The sequence below is a fragment of the Triturus cristatus genome, unplaced genomic scaffold (genome assembly GCF_964204655.1).
Source record: "Triturus cristatus unplaced genomic scaffold, aTriCri1.1 SCAFFOLD_269, whole genome shotgun sequence".
NCBI lineage: Eukaryota > Metazoa > Chordata > Amphibia > Caudata > Salamandridae > Triturus > Triturus cristatus.
The window spans coordinates 281,690-300,768 of NW_028188355.1; the positions used below are offsets into that span (position 1 = coordinate 281,690).

Below are 19,079 nucleotides of genomic sequence, written 5' to 3' on the forward strand. Positions count from 1 at the left end.
CTCTGTCCAACGGGAGAGAGCGCAGACAACTACGAGGACATATTTGAATCCTCGACAACGTTCCATCTGAATATAATCCATCTGGAGGACTTCAAAAGGATGGTCAGGAGGCTGAAATCCACCCTGCTCTACGGGAACACTCTTTCCTGGATTAAACTGACAACATATCATACAGGTACGAACTTTTTGTTTAGCTGCTGCTCGTAAATGTTTGTTGAACCAAATGTGCTGAATGCTGTCTAGCATAGCCTTCTCTCCTAAATGTGCTGGACTGTGAACTGTAGCTATAATGGCTTGAACCATGGAATCAGGGAGAAACCATACAGATTTCTCCTTTGTCATCCACCCTTGATCTGTCTGGATCCCTCCTAGTTCAGTCCACTTCTTTATTTCTTCTGCTGTGGCATGTGTCTGTATGTCAATTACATCAAGTGCGGGATCCTTAATTGTCATACACTGTGTTGGTGTCTGAACTATTGGCTTTGTCATGTCTAATGTGCGATTCTGAGCAGTCTGTTTAGCTGTTCTGTCAGCTAAATCATTGCCTTGAGAAATGGTATCAGTAACCTTCGTGTGTGCTTTACATTTCATAATCGATATAGCAGTGGGTAGATGTATTGCGTCTAACAAAGCATGAATGAGGGGTCCGTGCTGAATGTGGGCACCATGGGACGTTAAATAACCTCTCTCTCGCCACAGCACGCCGAAGTCGTGTACAACTCCGAATGCATAACGTGAGTCAGTGTATACATTAACTTTCTTATTTGTGGCTTGAATACAGGCTTGCGTTAGAGCAATGAGTTCTGCTGCTTGGGCTGACAAAGTATCTATACAATTTGTTTCAATAACTTCAGTGTCTGTTGTGACTGCATACGCGGCCACTAAATCTCCTGTACTTGCTCTCATGCATGATCCGTCTACATACAACGTCAGGTCTGGATCTAACAATGGAACGTCTGTCAAGTCTTGTCTAGGTTTCGTCTTTATTTCAATGATTTCAACACAATCATGAGCTAGTGGGTCTGTTCCAATTACAGGTAATAGTGTAGCAGGATTCAATGTATTACACCGTCGGATCTCTATGTGTGGTTGAAACAATGTCAGTTCATAACCGGTAAGTCTTGCTATGGTCAAGTGTTGTGTTTGTGTTCGGTTCACAAGAACCTCTACTGCATGTGGTACTTGAACTGTCAATGGGTGTCCTAATACTATGGCATCGCTTTGTCTGATTGCTAAAGCTGTCGCTGCCACTGATTTCAGGCATGCAGGCAAAGCCTGAGCTACGGGATCTAATGTACTGGAAAAATAAGCACATGGCTTGCATGATCCTGCTTGATCCTGAGTGAGTACTGACAAGGCAGTACCTTCGCGTTCTGTAACAAAGAGTGTAAAATGTTTGCTATAACATGGCGTTGCTAAAACAGGTGCTTGACATAAAGCTTCCTTTAGGCTTTCAAAAGCTTGTGTATGTTCCTGAGTCCAAGGGAGAACAGTCGATGTGGCTGCCTCCTGTGTGGTTAACTGAATAAGTGGTTTTGCTAGAAATGCGTACTGAGGGATCCACTGCCTACAATATGAAGTGAGGCCTATGAAAGCTCGCACCTCCTTTTGTGTCTGGGGTATTGACATGTTAGCAATTAACTGAATGCGATCTGGTGTAAGCTGCCTTCCCTCCTTGGACAGCGAGTGACCAAGATAAATAACTCGCTGAACACAGAATTGCAGCTTAGAAGGGGACACCTTGTGCCCCTTGTCGGCTAGGAAATGTAAAACTGTCAGAGAAGCTTTTTCACATTCTGACTCGCTTCTTGCGGTGATCAGCAGATCATCGACATATTGAAGCAGTGCAGTATTGACTGGCATGTGGATACTGTCAAGTTCTCTTTTCAGTGCTTGGCTGTAGATGCTGGGGCTTTCTGTAAATCCTTGGGGAGCGCGTGAGAATTTAAAACTGCGCCCATTTAAACTGAATCCGAACAAGTATTGGCTTTCCGGATCTATTGGGACGCTGAAAAAGGCATTCTTGAGATCGATTACAGTAAAGAATGTTGCTTCGGAATCAATTGCTGTCAACAATGATGATATATCAGGGACCACAGGGAATTGTGGTACAATACACTTGTTTAGTTCACGCAAATCAATAACCAATCGGTATACTGGCGGAGCAGTAGGATCAGTTCGTTTAAGAATCGGAATTATCGGTGAATTACATACATTGGAGTCTGTTTCTACAACTACTCCCTGGGCAATTAGCTCATCAATGATTTTCAACAAAGCCACTACAGCATCATGCGGTAACTTGTATTGTCGCATTCGTGGTAGTACCACTCCTGCTTTCAATGTAACTCGATAGGGTGTAATGTTCATGCAGCCAACATCCGTAGGGCCTTGTGCCCATAGATGTACTGGTAAAGTCTGTAGTCGGGGATCCATGTCTCTAGACACATAGTGACCTTTAAAATCACGTAAAAACAACCTTACTCCTTCCGGAGAACAACATATTATGGCTCCTAGTGCTTTCAGAGTCTTAATTCCTAACAGATTTTCTGGGCATGATTTAGTAAGCAATAAATCTGTAGTTCGTGTCAAAGGTCCTAACGTAAGTGGTAGAGGCTGTGATACTTCATTAACAATAGGTTTTCCTGAAAAACCAAGGGAAACATTTTGAGAGCCTGAGAGGGGTGCCCCTGGAACTTCACTACGTTTTATGGTTGTTCGACTTGCCCCTGTATCGAGTAAGAATTTTCTATCTTGACCTAATAATTCACTATGTACATAAGGTCCTTCTTGATCTACAGGAATCTCGATAAGCGGTAAGTCGACTTCCCTCTCTAGGCTGGTTCATGCGTAGCGCTGATACTCAGGGTATTCATACTGTGCAGTCTGATACATTTGTCGTGTTGTGGTTTGTGTGGCAGTAGCAGGCAACGGTGGTGCAGCTGGCACAAACTGTATGGGTTGCTGTGAGGCTGGCATAGACTGTTGCTGAACTGGCATGGACTGTCCATGCTGCATAGCTCCTTGTTCATTCTGATCTTGTCTAACTAATCGTGGTCTCTCTTTTGCAATACCTGTAGCTATATTACGTTTCAGGACTTGACAATCATGTACATAATGGCCTAGTTGTTTACAGTAATTGCAGGTTCCTTTTACAGGAACTGCAGAATCACCAGAATGTGTCACACCCTTTTTGTGACCATCTGCTGGTACTGTCTGAGAAACTAGCATTTTCATTTTTGTATCCTTCATGCGTCTATGCTCGTGTTCTTGTTCATCCCTAATTCTATTGTGATGATACTGTAACATTTGTAGCATTTGCGACGGAGTGTTACTTTGCCAGGTACTCTCGAATTTCAATATTCTATTCTTCACTGGAGGCAATGCATTTTCCACCAATTTTGTCACAAATAAATGTGGATATGAGTCACTACTTGCTTTTATACCACTATTTATACCAAAACATTTTTCAAATCGAGCATAATAATCGCTTGTGTCTTCATCTTGCTTTTGTTTGCAGGCTGTGATTGCACCCCAATCTTCCTTTTTTGTAGTTAATAAACGTGGCAGTACCTGTACTAGTAAACCTGGTAACAGTTTAACTTTATCCCCGAGCCCTGAACCTGCAGCTCGGCTCCTTTCTTCCTCTGCTAATGCTGTCCAGTCTATCTTTTGGTCTCCCACTTCCCACTCTTTTTCTTTCAGTTTTTCATATATGCCAGCAGGCAAAAGCACCTTTAATATCGTCATAATATCAGGAAAGGTGTACTCTCCCATCAGTAACATGTCTTTAATTTCTCGGTGGAAACCCGCTGGGTCTTTGTCATGACTAGGTACTACTTTCTTCATTTCTAATAATTCCATTTTTGATATGGGTGTGTAAACAAATACACGGTGAAACTCATTGTCTTCGCCTTTTATTGGGTGCACTTCTCGTAAAGGATTTTGTCTATCCATATAGTACGGCGTTCTTTCTCTGTGGGGCAGCGAGAGAGAATCCGGACTTACAAAAAGGACGTACTGCTTACGTGACACTAATATCTCTTTAATTAGCTTATTACTAGAACCTCTCCATCTGTTTGTGAGTAGTTCCGTTAATATATCAGGTAAAGGACCAGGGTCAGCATGTTGGCTCTTATATAATATGAGAAGTTGCTGAATCATATAGATTCCAGCTAAGCGTTGTTCATCTGTACTGAGGTTGAGAAACGTGTGTGCTACGGTCTCATCACCGTATTTTTCAGGACTGTCAATCCAGTGAACGGCTGATCTGGCTAATTCTTGCTCATCCATAGAATCGAGGAGGTGGTAACCTCTTCGTTCTCGTAGTATCTTATCTGCGGCTTGAAACGAATGTTCAGGAGACTTCAGATTTATTACAGGCGTCGGATACGTTCTGCTATTATTTGGACATACGGAGTGTATGGGATCAGAAAAACATCTAGTATTTTCACAAGATCTTCCTCTGCCTACATAAGCTATGGTCTCTGACTGTCTTGCGGAATTCCCTGATTCGGACACTTCATCTTGCTCAAACTCGTCTATTCCCAATCTCTCTTCATGAATACGCTCTATTTCTTTACGTATTTTTCGGCACATGGCTATTATACAATTTTGCTTATCGTGTCTCCCTTCTGATATATTCTGACTCCATCTTGTAAGAATAAGCATTGCATTCGGGTCTACCCCCGGACGATCTTGATTTCTGATTACACAGTTTATGAGGAAACGTAACAGTTCCCCCTGTATCTCTACTTTCTGGAATTCCATAGCTCTGTTAATACATCCTGGATCTCGTCCTGTTTGAACAAAATGATATATGTTATCTAGATGCGTAGTCATCCCTGGTAACCTTGCTAAATATTCTGCGGCTCGCCTGATACGTAATGATGCCAGGACCATTTCGTCCTCTTTACCAACCACTGGGTCATATCTACAATTTACAAGGAGTTCTTTAAGCGTACGTTCACTTACGAATTTAGGTGTACGTGAATGCGCTGACTCTTGAAAGACAAGTTTATTTATTCTAGGTGGTGTAAAAGTACTGCTAGCACCTCCCGTGGCCCTATCTGGGGCGTCGGGTGTGAATGGGTTCGTTGAACGTGACACAGCAACTATGGGTGTCGATACCTCTGTAGAGTCGACTGCGGAGACAGATGCGGAAACAGATGTGCTTGCCGAAGCTTGTATCGGGACTTGCTGTTGCACGGGGACAGATACCTGATCCTGACGTTGGACCCCTCCGCCAGACGGTCTATGTGGTGTGGCGTTAGCATACTCGGGAGCTGCATCGTCTAGATATGAGGAAAGAAAAACATCTTCTGCGGTTCTGGGATGCCCCTTTGGATGTACCTTAATTGGAAATAATGGGGGTGGCAAGTCTTTTGGTATCTCTGGAGCAGCCTTAGGTAGTCCTTCGGCTAGAAGGGGATACATACCATTCATAAGAGCATTTCTTTGTCTATTCACTTGTTCTGATTTCACTCGGATACCTTCCTCAATTAATAGATTTTCTTGAACTTTATTTGAACTTTCTTTACTCCTCTCTTCTTGTCTACGTGCTTTTTCTGTTCGTCTATGAGATTCTTTACGCCATAACTCAACAGCGTCTTTCTGTGACTGTCTGACCTTTCTTTTCCATAACTCTTCCTCCACTTTCATGATGCACTCTGCATCCCAGGTTCCCGCTATGGGCCACCTTTGACTTTCCGGTAATCCTTTGGTATAATCTACCCATAGATCAAGAAACAATATGGCATCTAAGCCATGTTTATGGTACATGAAATGCCCTGGAGTATCCCTAGGAGGAATAGGAACTGCTTCTTCAAGCACCCCTTTTCTGGTAGTAATCTGTCTTAACTTCGAGAAGAGCGGCATATTTACAACTGATCTGATACTTACTCTTGAACTTGCTTAATACGAGAAACACAATAATGAACAGTGAACAATGAACAGTCATTCATACCACAATATGCAAGACATTTCTGAATACTTTAAACTTTAAACATTAAACATTATAACAATGGTCGACAATGATGACAGTCTGCCTAACTAATCACCACGCTGAATTCTTGACAATAACTGAATACTTCGGAATACTTGATATACTGCTAAACAGTACATATACACTGCTAAACAGTGCAGACCGGATTTGTGTACCCAAATCCGTCTTGACCGGCACAACCTATGTGCGCGTCAACACGCCTCCCCGGCGATGGTACTCACCGAGTAGCTCCTTGAAACGGAAGGCCTCAGAGAATGGACAGGACTCGATAACTGCGGACATCGGACCCTCTGGACGTCGGGATTTCGGAAAACCTGGTGGGCCTCTGTATACCTCGGATCTTGCTCTCTCAGCTAGGCTCTGGTCGGGATACTTCGCACTTCTCACCGCCTCGTCTGGGTTGATCGCAGCCTCAGTCGCCCCCGCTTGACCGGAGGGAGCTTACAGGAAATCCTGCTGGTACGCGTTTTATGGTCCGTCCAGCTGTGGCAGGAGACCGGGCCTGCAACGCACCGCCGGCGCGTGAGATGAGAAAGTGTCCCTGTTCGGGCGCCATTATGTGGTAAATAAAAATACCGGACTGAATTTCATACGGAATCTTAAAATAAAGTAAATAGCTCAAAATAACAAGAGGCAGAATCCGTGGTATAAGAGGTTTTCTAATGGGCTTTATTCCATTCAAAATGGCCGACTCGAGTCGCGGCCTTCAGGTTCCGTCACCACGAGGGTTCAGGAAGTGAAGTACAATAATTCATTAACAGACATGTATTTTTATAATAAGTGCATTACAATGAAACGAATGTAGAAGGCGTAACATTTGATAAGAAAAGTGACAAAACAGTGACATAATCGAAACTAGGCGTAATAAGGAATAAAAGAAACATGATTGGTTAGAATTATCAGACATAGGTGGATCTATAAGATAATACTTGGCATAGATGCGCGCGCGGCAGCATGACGTGTAATTGACGTGCAACTAGGGGGTGAAGGGGACTTGACATTTAGCTCTACATGTGGAGACGAGAAGTCTGGGGTCAAGTCAACCTAATCCCAAATCATATCTAACATCCTATGTTTAAAGAACTATGTTATCCACAAGGAAGAACTCTCGGACAGAATCTATTCTATACTGACTGTGTGCGTGTACAAGCGTCTAAGTGTCTATATGAGATGCGAGGGATAGAAAACTTTCCATGGCAACAGGGCTATGAATCACTTGCAGGAGGACGGAAAGGCTGAGTCCTTTGCTTGTGAGCTAAAGGAAATGTTTACCTAAATCACTGGACAGGAATGCATCGGCTGAAGAGTAAAATAGATAATTCGAAGGTGAAATACAACTTCTTGGCAGACAGGCGAAAACTGGCCGAGGCAGTCACCGTTAGCTGCACAGGGAGTAGGACAAAGTTCATGGATACAGATGCGAGCTCAAGCTGAAGCTGTCAAAGACAGAGAGCAGGGAAAGGCTTTGAGGACAGAATCGGGCCTACTTGCCTGAACTGTAAAAATGGAGTAACTTAGCCATATAAAGTCGGTGGCTTTTCATACTTAGGAATCGAATATCCAACCCTGTGATGGCGGATCTGACAGAGAACATGTCAACGGTAGACACACATATGTTTGCGTCTTAGAAACTGGAACTGGAGGGAACATACATGTACTTGTAACATGCATATAGAACCGTTGGGGTCCAAGATAGGGGACATAACTGATCAGGAAAATCCACATTTCCACAGGCCCTAGGCCTTTTACCTTTTCTGTTCGTGGTACTTATACCACTATTTTAGTATATGGTTTGAGCGGCCACCAGGGCCTATCCATATAAAGTGCAACTTCTGTGTATTCTACTGTAATCTTGTTTGACGATTTGTGCTGCTGTGCTCATAAAGAGACTAGGGGTTACTTTGAGAAATAAATACATATATATTTTGTATATATATATGTGTGGTGTCCTTTCATTGGTATAAAAGGGAGTTACATTTGGTAAAACAGCTGGCTTCAATTATTGTAATGGGAAGAAAGGCACTCAGTTTTTTAAGAATCTGTTTGAAAAACTAATTTTTAGAAAATCCAAAAAGGAAGGGGTGCTTCCGAAATTTGGGCTGTCTGTCTGATCAGGCCCAGAAGTGAAGTGTTTAGTGATGCAAGTGCTTCGCCTTGCTTCGGAGCAACGTACCCACCAGCCTCAGCTGGAAACGTTCTAAGTTACTTATTCAGTTTCAACAATTTCATAACAATGTGGTTAAATCATAATTAACATATATAAACTTCGCTCTATTAATTTTGCACAGTGATTGATTTAATCAAAATATACATTTCACAGCGATGTTTACATAGTATACAGGTATCAGAATTTCAATATGATCTGATTCGCCCAATGCATTTCGGGCCTTTAGCGGCCCTTCGTCAGGGGCTTCTCTGCAAATGAAAAAAATACAATCATAATAACGTCGGTGTACAGGAGAGCTACATATACAAGCAATACATATTTAAAAACTCCACATAATTTTTTACATAGTAAAAATGTCCTTGTATCAAAGAGAAAAGGTTTGTGATAAGAATGATCCACAGTAAAAACCAGTCACCCTGTGTGGTGAAAAAATCGTGCAAAACAAACTTAACAGAATACCTGATTATCTGGTACTCTCCCTGGCTGCAAAAAGGTAAAACAACTTCTGTAACTAAACAAACTTCCTCCTTAAATAAAAGATAATGAACGGACAGCCGTCCCTCAATTTAACTGACCTGCAAAATGAACCTGATCCTCGTGAACACTCCTTCACCGGATCAACTGTGGGAAAAGCGTATACAAAAAAAATGCTTACTAACAAGGCTTAACTTGCTTCTCTGCGTGCCTACACCACTCATACGTATCCGTCTAAACTAAACAACGGTGACCCTCACCTTTACTGAGAAAACATCTTGACTTCTCGTGACCTCCAGGTAAACAGCTAACCGAGCTCTTCAAAGCCGTGCTTAATCATCTGATCGGCGTCTACCTTATACGGACCTATTCTAATCGGCAAAGAAATAGGACTATGAATCTCTACTGCAAATACGGGCCGCCATTTTCGAATGGGAATCAGTTGCTATAATCCTAATAGATAAATACAGCCACGACTTTCAATGAGAAACGTGATCCCATAAAAAAGTAAACGAACGAAAATGTGAAAATAATGTGCAAAATTAAATAGAAAGGAGAGGAGAAAATTCGGAATATACCTCTAAAAAAAGATAGAAACTAAAACAGTTTAAGGACATTCATAATATAGACGTCTGTATGTCTCCTGTAGCTTGCCAAAGCATCGTTTTACAAAAAAAATGCTAAATCAACTTTTTCATTAATCCCATGGGGATCTTGTGTATTCAACCTCCTGATCCAAAATATTTCTCTTTGTAAAAGAGATTTTGATAGGTTCCTACCCGGGACTGGGACCATTTTATCTATAATTTGAAATTTCAGTTGGGAAATGGAATGTTTGCACCTATTCCAATGTGCCGCTAAACTACTCTTTTGGTTGTTATTACGAATAGTGCTTTTATGTTCAGAGATTCGAATTTTTATTTTTCTCTCTGTTTTCCCTATGTAAAGAAGTCCACACGGACATTTAATAGCATAGATGACGTTGGTTGAATCACAAGTGGAACTGTGATGTAGTTTGATGGTTTCCCCCGTGGTGGGGTGGTGTACTATGTCGCCTGCTATTACGTTGTTGCAATGTACGCAATTGGCACATCTTTGCGTGCCTTTAAATTCCAAGGTGGTGGTCTTGAATGAAGTAGATAAAATTTCTTTGATGTTCTTTGATCTCTTGTATGCAAATAAAGGTTTCTCTTTGAAAAGGTCTTTAAAATCCTCTTCGTTTTGTAGCATATCCCATCTATTCAAGATGATTTGTTTGATTTGTTTGGAACTTGTGGAATACTTAGAAACAAAAACTTGTCTAGTGGAACATTTCTTAGGTGCTTGTTGTAGTAAACTTTCTCTTGATCTTTGTTGTGTCTTGTTGATAGCTTCGTTCAAAATTTCCTCAGGATATCCTTTGGATAAATACTTTTTCTTCATGTACTCCGTGTTAGATTGACATGTTTGTTCTGATGAACATATCCTTTTAGCGCGTAGAAATTGTGAAAAAGGAAGATTTTTCAATAAATTCTGTGGATGGAAGCTTGTGAATCTCAAAGTGTTGTTCTTATCAGTTGGTTTATGATGTATTTCTGTTTGAATGGTACCCTCCTTGATTTTTATCGATACATCCAAAAAAGATAATGAGTGTTTACTGATGGTGTTAGTGAATTGTATATGTTCATTTTTTTGATTGAGTTCCGATATCTTTTTGTCCAACATTTCAGGACTGTTTTTCCAGATTAAAAAGATGTCGTCTATATATCTCACGTACATGAGAACATTATCCATCCATTCACTATCTGAGTAGATGTACTGGTCTTCAAAATGGGCCATGTAGGTATTCGCGTATGCGGGCGCCCCCGCAAAACCCATAGATGTGCCTTTGAGTTGTAGGTAGTATAGATCGTTCCACTCAAAGTAGCTATGATGTAAACAGAAATGCAACATTTCCAGTACAAAGATTTTGTCTGCTTTCAAGGTGGTTTGTTTCAATAATGCCCATTCTACAGCTTCCATCCCTCCGGAATGAGGGATGGAAGTGTATAACGATTTCACATCCAAAGTACATAATAAGCTTTCATGAGTGATCTGAACCCTTTGTAGTTTTTGTAAAAATTGGGTGGTATCTTTGATGTAAGAATTCCAATCCTGAACAAAAGGTTGTAAAAAACAGTCGATGTATTTACCAATGGGTTCAAAAATGGTCCCGCACCCGGTGACTATGGGTCTAAATGGCTGGATTGAAAAGATATTTATGAATTTTTGGCAGCATGTATAATCCAGGTGTACTTGGATTCTCTTGAGTTAAGAATAATCTTGTGTTGTCAGTAATCCATCCCATTTCTTTGGCTTTGGTTAAAATGGTGTTGAGTGTAACTGTGAGTTGGTTAATGGGATCTCCGTCTAAAAGGAGATACGTACTTGAATCAGAGATATGTTCCATGACTTTTTGATGATAAAATGTTTGGTCCATGATAACAATGGCTCCTCCTTTATCCGCCTTTTTAATGTTTATGGCATTGTCATTGGCGATGTTTTTAAGAATGGATTGGTCAGATTTGGTAAGATTGTTCCTGATTTGCTTTTTGGTATTCATCTTAAACAAATCTTTTTTCACCAAATTTTCAAACGCATCCAGGATTTTGTGAGATATGGGTGCTTGAAACGTTGATTTTCTTCTAAACTCTTCTAGTTCCTTTTCGGGAGGTGAACCCTCTACCGTTACAAACGTAGAAAAAAAGTATTTCAGTCTCAAGACTCGCATAAACTTAAATAACGTGATCTCGTTTTCCAATTGGTTGGTATGATATGTGGGAACGAATCTAATCCTTTATTCAGAGTCCTAATCTGATGGTTTGAAAATTGTTTGGAAGAGATATTGACGATTAGGTTATTTTCTGGCTCCTCAATGTTGGTTTTGACCTTTCTTTTGCTTCTCCTTGTTTTCCTGTCGTTTTTCCTGGAGGTAAACTGCTGTCCGTGACCTGGGTTAAAAAAGAACTTGATGTAGAAGCTTGACTCTCAGTTGTTCCTGCTCGTTCTGCCGGTGTTGTTTCACGGGACTTGTCTACATTCGGTGGTGGTCTGTTGATGTTAGTGTCAGTATCTGTTGCCAGACTCTCTTCTGAGGAAACGTTCGGATTTTTCTTAAAAAATACTCTCCTTTGAGCATACACTTCCGCCCATGTATAGACCTCGTTAAGTTTATAATCCAAGGTGTCCCTCTTGTACTTTCTCAATTTCCCCTCTTGTATTTCCTTGGAATAATTCTCTAGTTTCTTATTCATGTCTTCCAAGACTTTATGCCAATCTTCTGAATCCATTCTCGCTTCTATATCTATTTGTATTGTTTTAATCTCTTCCGTGATTTCTTGGATGATGACAGCCAATTCTTCAACTAGTAGTAGTATTAAATCCAATGAACACTTGTTTAATACAGCATACCATCGATCCATAAAGTCTTTCTTTAAATGGAACCTGAAAAGCATAGGCTTAATGGATAATCTTAGACCTCTGGGTATTCTTTTGGCACGATGGTATTGCACAAGCGTGGAGGCATGAAGACGTTGGTTTAATTGGCGTTTTGTGAGGAATTCTAATTGTTTTAATTGTTGCTGTAGAGTGTTCCCCTGTACGTTGAACGTTTTTACTTCTTGAATTAAAGAATAAATTTCGGTTGCTTGTTCATTTGTAAATGCCAGAACGTTGGCGCGATTATCAGTTAAACCACTGATTGTATCAAAAGACATTTTAAGGCAGGTGCTCTTTCTGAAAGGACAGAAGGTGCTTCAATTATTGTAATGGGAAGAAAGGCACTCAGTTTTTTAAGAATCTGTTTGAAAAACTAATTTTTAGAAAATCCTAAAAGGAAGGGGTGCTTCCGAAATTTGGGCTGTCTGTCTGATCAGGCCCAGAAGTGAAGTGTTTAGTGATGCAAGTGCTTCGCCTTGCTTCGGAGCAACGTACCCACCAGCCTCAGCTGGAAACGTTCTAAGTTACTTATTCAGTTTCAACAATTTCATAACAATGTGGTTAAATCATAATTAACATATATAAACTTCGCTCTATTAATTTTGCACAGTGATTGATTTAATCAAAATATACATTTCACAGCGATGTTTACATAGTATACAGGTATCAGAATTTCAATATGATCTGATTCGCCCAATGCATTTCGGGCCTTTAGCGGCCCTTCGTCAGGGGCTTCTCTGCAAATGAAAAAAATACAATCATAATAACGTCGGTGTACAGGAGAGCTACATATACAAGCAATACATATTTAAAAACTCCACATAATTTTTTACATAGAAAAAATGTCCTTGTATCAAAGAGAAAAGGTTTGTGATAAGAATGATCCACAGTAAAAACCAGTCACCCTGTGTGGTGAAAAAATCGTGCAAAACAAACTTAACAGAATACCTGATTATCTGGTACTCTCCCTGGCTGCAAAAAGGTAAAACAACTTCCGTAACTAAACAAACTTCCTCCTTAAATAAAAGATAATGAACGGACAGCCGTCCCTCAATTTAACTGACCTGCAAAATGAACCTGATCCTCGTGAACACTCCTTCACCGGATCAACTGTGGGAAAAGCGTATACAAAAAAATGCTTACTAACAAGGCTTAACTTGCTTCTCTGCGTGCCTACACCACTCATACGTATCCGTCTAAACTAAACAACGGTGACCCTCACCTTTACTGAGAAAACATCTTGACTTCTCGTGACCTCCAGGTAAACAGCTAACCGAGCTCTTCAAAGCCGTGCTTAATCATCTGATCGGCGTCTACCTTATACGGACCTATTCTAATCGGCAAAGAAATAGGACTATGAATCTCTACTGCAAATACGGGCCGCCATTTTCGAATGGGAATCAGTTGCTATAATCCTAATAGATAAATACAGCCACGACTTTCAATGAGAAACGTGATCCCATAAAAAAGTAAACGAACGAAAATGTGAAAATAATGTGCAAAATTAAATAGAAAGGAGAGGAGAAAATTCGGAATATACCTCTAAAAAAAGATAGAAACTAAAACAGTTTAAGGACATTCATAATATAGACGTCTGTATGTCTCCTGTAGCTTGCCAAAGCATCGTTTTACAAAAAACATGCTAAATCAACTTTTTCATTAATCCCATGGGGATCTTGTGTATTCTGTCCTTCTGTCCTTTCAGAAAGAGCACCTGCCTTAAAATGTCTTTTGATACAATCAGTGGTTTAACTGATAATCGCGCCAACGTTCTGGCATTTACAAATGAACAAGCAACCGAAATTTATTCTTTAATTCAAGAAGTAAAAACGTTCAACGTACAGGGGAACACTCTACAGCAACAATTAAAACAATTAGAATTCCTCACAAAACGCCAATTAAACCAACGTCTTCATGCCTCCACGCTTGTGCAATACCATCGTGCCAAAAGAATACCCAGAGGTCTAAGATTATCCATTAAGCCTATGCTTTTCAGGTTCCATTTAAAGAAAGACTTTATGGATCGATGGTATGCTGTATTAAACAAGTGTTCATTGGATTTAATACTACTACTAGTTGAAGAATTGGCTGTCATCATCCAAGAAATCACGGAAGAGATTAAAACAATACAAATAGATATAGAAGCGAGAATGGATTCAGAAGATTGGCATAAAGTCTTGGAAGACATGAATTAGAAACTAGAGAATTATTCCAAGGAAATACAAGAGGGGAAATTGAGAAAGTACAAGAGGGACACCTTGGATTATAAACTTAACGAGTTCTATACATGGGCGGAAGTGTATGCTCAAAGGAGAGTATTTTTTAAGAAAAATCCGAACGTTTCCTCAGAAGAGAGTCTGGCAACAGATACTGACACTAACATCAACAGACCACCACCGAATGTAGACAAGTCCCGTGAAACAACACCGGCAGAACGAGCAGGAACAACTGAGAGTCAAGCTTCTACATCAAGTTCTTTTTTAACCCAGGTCACGGACAGCAGTTTACCTCCAGGAAAAACGCCAGGAAAACAAGGAGAAGCAAAAGAAAGGTCAAAACCAACATTGAGGAGCCAGAAAATAACCTAATCGTCAATATCTCTTCCAAACAATTTTCAAACCATCAGATTAGGACTCTGAATAAAGGATTAGGATTCGTTCCCACATATCATACCAACCAATTGGAAAACGAGATCACGTTATTTAAGTTTATGCGAGTCTTGAGACTGAAATACTTTTTTTCTACGTTTGTAACGGTAGAGGCTTCACCTCCCGAAAAGGAACTAGAAGAGTTTAGAAGAAAATCAACGTTTCAAGCACCCATATCTCACAAAATCCTGGATGCGTTTGAAAATTTGGTGAAAAAAGATTTGTTTAAGATGAATACCAAAAAGCAAATCAGGAACAATCTTACCAAATCTGACCAATCCATTCTTAAAAACATCGCCAATGACAATGCCATAAACATTAAAAAGGCGGATAAAGGAGGAGCCATTGTTATCATGGACCAAACATTTTATCATCAAAAAGTCATGGAACATATCTCTGATTCAAGTACGTATCTCCTTTTAGACGGAGATCCCATTAACCAACTCACAGTTACACTCAACACCATTTTAACCAAAGCCAAAGAAATGGGATGGATTACTGACAACACAAGATTATTCTTAACTCAAGAGAATCCAAGTACACCTGGATTATACATGCTGCCAAAAATTCATAAAGATCTTTTCAATCCGCCATTTAGACCCATAGTCACCGGGTGCGGGACCATTTTTGAACCCATTGGTAAATACATCGACTGTTTTTTACAACCTTTTGTTCAGGATTGGAATTCTTACATCAAAGATACCACCCAATTTTTACAAAAACTACAAAGGGTTCAGATCACTCATGAAAGCTTATTATGTACTTTGGATGTGAAATCGTTATACACTTCCATCCCTCATTCCGGAGGGATGGAAGCTGTAGAATGGGCATTATTGAAACAAACCACCTTGAAAGCAGACAAAATCTTTGTACTGGAAATGTTGCATTTCTGTTTACATCATAGCTACTTTGAGTGGAACGATCTATACTACCTACAACTCAAAGGCACATCTATGGGTTTTGCGGGGGCGCCCGCATACGCGAATACCTACATGGCCCATTTTGAAGACCAGTACATCTACTCAGATAGTGAATGGACGGATAATGTTCTCATGTACGTGAGATATATAGACGACATCTTTTTAATCTGGAAAAACAGTCCTGAAATGTTGGACAAAAAGATATCGGAACTCAATCAAAAAAATGAACATATACAATTCACTAACACCATCAGTAAACACTCATTATCTTTTTTGGATGTATCGATAAAAATCAAGGAGGGTACCATTCAAACAGAAATACATCATAAACCAACTGATAAGAACAACACTTTGAGATTCACAAGCTTCCATCCACAGAATTTATTGAAAAATCTTCCTTTTTCACAATTTCTACGCGCTAAAAGGATATGTTCATCAGAACAAACATGTCAATCTAACACGGAGTACATGAAGAAAAAGTATTTATCCAAAGGATATCCTGAGGAAATTTTGAACGAAGCTATCAAGAAGACACAACAAAGGTCAAGAGAAAGTTTACTACAACAAGCACCTAAGAAATGTTCCACTAGACAAGTTTTTGTTTCTAAGTATTCCACAAGTTCCAAACAAATCAAACAAATCATCTTGAATAGATGGGATATGCTACAAAACGAAGAGGATTTTAAAGACCTTTTCAAAGAGAAACCTTTATTTGCATACAAGAGATCAAAGAACATCAAAGAAATTTTATCTACTTCATTCAAGACCACCACCTTGGAATTTAAAGGCACGCAAAGATGTGCCAATTGCGTACATTGCAACAACGTAATAGCAGGCGACATAGTACACCACCTCACCACGGGGGAAACCATCAAACTACATCACAGTTCCACTTGTGATTCAACCAACGTCATCTATGCTATTAAATGTCCGTGTGGACTTCTTTACATAGGGAAAACAGAGAGAAAAATAAAAATTCGAATCTCTGAACATAAAAGCACTATTCGTAATAACAACCAAAAGAGTAGTTTAGCGGCACATTGGAATAGGTGCAAACATTCCATTTCCCAACTGAAATTTCAAATTATAGATAAAATGGTCCCAGTCCCGGGTAGGAACCTATCAAAATCTCTTTTACAAAGAGAAATATTTTGGATCAGGAGGTTGAATACACAAGATCCCCATGGGATTAATGAAAAAGTTGATTTAGCATGTTTTTTGTAAAACGATGCTTTGGCAAGCTACAGGAGACATACAGACGTCTATATTATGAATGTCCTTAAACTGTTTTAGTTTCTATCTTTTTTTAGAGGTATATTCCGAATTTTCTCCTCTCCTTTCTATTTAATTTTGCACATTATTTTATATGATGCTCACTAGTTAAAGTGATCACCTTGTACCATGCCAAGCAACCCTTATGGTGTGGTTGTAAGTCAACCTTTTCGGACTAGCTGCCCTAGTGGTAGCGTAGGCTAAGCAGTCTTTGAGGCTAAACTCGTGAAGCGTGTTAAGCCAGCTGTTTTACCAAATGCAACCCCCTTTTATACCAATGAAAGGACACCACACAGATATATATTCAAAATATATATGTATTTATTTATCAAAGTTACCCCTAGTCTCTTTATGAGCACAGGAGCACAAATCGTCAAACAAGATTATCACAGAATACACAGAAGTTGCACTTTATATGGGTAGGCCCTGGTGGCCACTCAAACCATATACTAAAATAGTGGTATAAGTACCACGAACAGAAAAGGGAAAAGGCCTAGGGCCTCTAGAATCGCTGGGCCTACAAGGAGCTAACGTCAGTTAGTGACCAGGAGGTCCACGGGTGGCGTGTGCAGAGCAAATAGTCACACGCGGGCTCCCATAGGTTTCAATGGGTGCGTAAAAAGTACAAAGTTACTGCAAAAGGAATCTTCCGGATGACCTAGGAACTTAAGATTTGGAACACAGGCACTAGAGATGTATTACTACACATGGGCACCGGAGTACCAGCTTTACCTCACCCACAGGAAGCGGGTGCATAGGCCTCAAAGTGCGTCGGGTTTCTTCTATCTGTTCCGTTGAGCCTGGGACAAAGATGCTGCAGGCGGTCGGTCGGGAAGAGATGCAGTGGATCCAAGAGTGGATCGGAGATGTTGAAGACCTGTAAGCAGAGGGGACAGTGTTCACAGTCACTAGCCAGTGACCAGCGTGGCACCAGGTGGGTACCAGGCGATGTCGGGTGCAAACAGGTGATGAGGGGTAGCTTGTCTCCGCAGCCACGTGGTCCCTGAAGGTCGACGACGTCCAGGAGTCGGCTCACGAGCTGTCCCACGCAGGCTCTCGCTGTCGGCGGTGTCGGCGACTTGATCGAAGCAAACAAGCCTTGGCAAAAGCAATTGCAGGAGGATTCGGAAATCAGCTGTTGGTTCTGACCAGCAAGGTCAGAGGGATTGCTCCTTTGGAGGGGAGCAAGGGCCAGTCTGGAGCAACCAGACCAGCGGTGTTTGTCGTAGATTTCGTCGCCAAGATGGCCACTAGCCAGCGGGCCAGCAACCGGTTAGGCGCGTCGAGTGGCAAAATGCAGAAGGGCCCCACGCAGATCGTGGAGATGCTGGAGGGCTCACCTTTGGTGCAGATGCTGCTCGAGGGTTGGGCTTCTCAGGACCCAAAGCACAACTTGGAGGGGGCCTCGGTTGTTGCACTGGTCAGCTTGTCGTAGTCGTTCCAAGATGGCTGGCTCCACGTGTCTCGGTGCCTCCACGGGTCTCCTCTTTGCAGGGACTGTGGATCGGGCGGTGAGAGGTCTGGAGGTCCAGGTCTCGTCAGTCTCTGGGCTCGGGCTCCGGCGGGAGGCGGCGGCAAAGCAGACGTTGATTCGCTGGATGGTGCTTGCGTTAGCAAGGTGGTCACTCCCTGACCACAGGGGAGATTTTCTTCAGTCTTCTGTGCAGCAGAATGTCGAAGTTCCCGTCTTCTTCTTAGTTTCAAGTTGATTCCAGGATGTCTGAAGTCTTAGGACACAGCTCCTACCTTTAAGCGGATTCTAGGGGCCGGACTACCTGCTAGGTCCCTCCCTAAGGGTGGGACCAGGAAGGGGGGTGGTTACACCCCCAATCCTTTGTCCAGCTCGCCCCAGGCCCGGGACTGGTGTGCCCCAGGACCGGTTTGAACTGGCATATGCACCGAGGCTCCTTGTGAGCCACAGGCATGTCTGGTTTCTTTCAAGCCCTACCTGACCAATACACAAAATCCTGTCTGGGGTGGTGCACGCACCTCCCCTGGCAGGAAACCCTTTGTCCACACCTCCCAAGCTGGAAGGACTCCCAGCAGCAGGAGGGCAGACTTGTGTCTGTGGTGGCAGCATCCATTTTGTGGAGCTGAGGCTATGTCTGATTTTACCCGGGTTTCAGGTACTGTACATGTCG

General features: G+C 41.4%; 2 long non-coding RNA genes across 2 annotated transcripts; both read right to left on the bottom strand.

The window, feature by feature from the left end:
• Window positions 1-8,275: 8,275 nt before the first annotated feature.
• LOC146769033 (uncharacterized) lies at window positions 8,276-8,850 on the bottom strand. Its single transcript, XR_014976509.1, has 2 exons — window positions 8,744-8,850; window positions 8,276-8,416 (listed from the first exon to the last, which is right to left on the bottom strand). It is a non-coding gene; the product is annotated as an uncharacterized LOC146769033 (long non-coding RNA).
• Window positions 8,851-12,694: 3,844 nt separating this feature from the next.
• Window positions 12,695-13,210, bottom strand: LOC146769034 (uncharacterized). Its single transcript, XR_014976508.1, has 2 exons — window positions 13,163-13,210; window positions 12,695-12,835 (listed from the first exon to the last, which is right to left on the bottom strand). It is a non-coding gene; the product is annotated as an uncharacterized LOC146769034 (long non-coding RNA).
• Window positions 13,211-19,079: the final 5,869 nt, after the last annotated feature.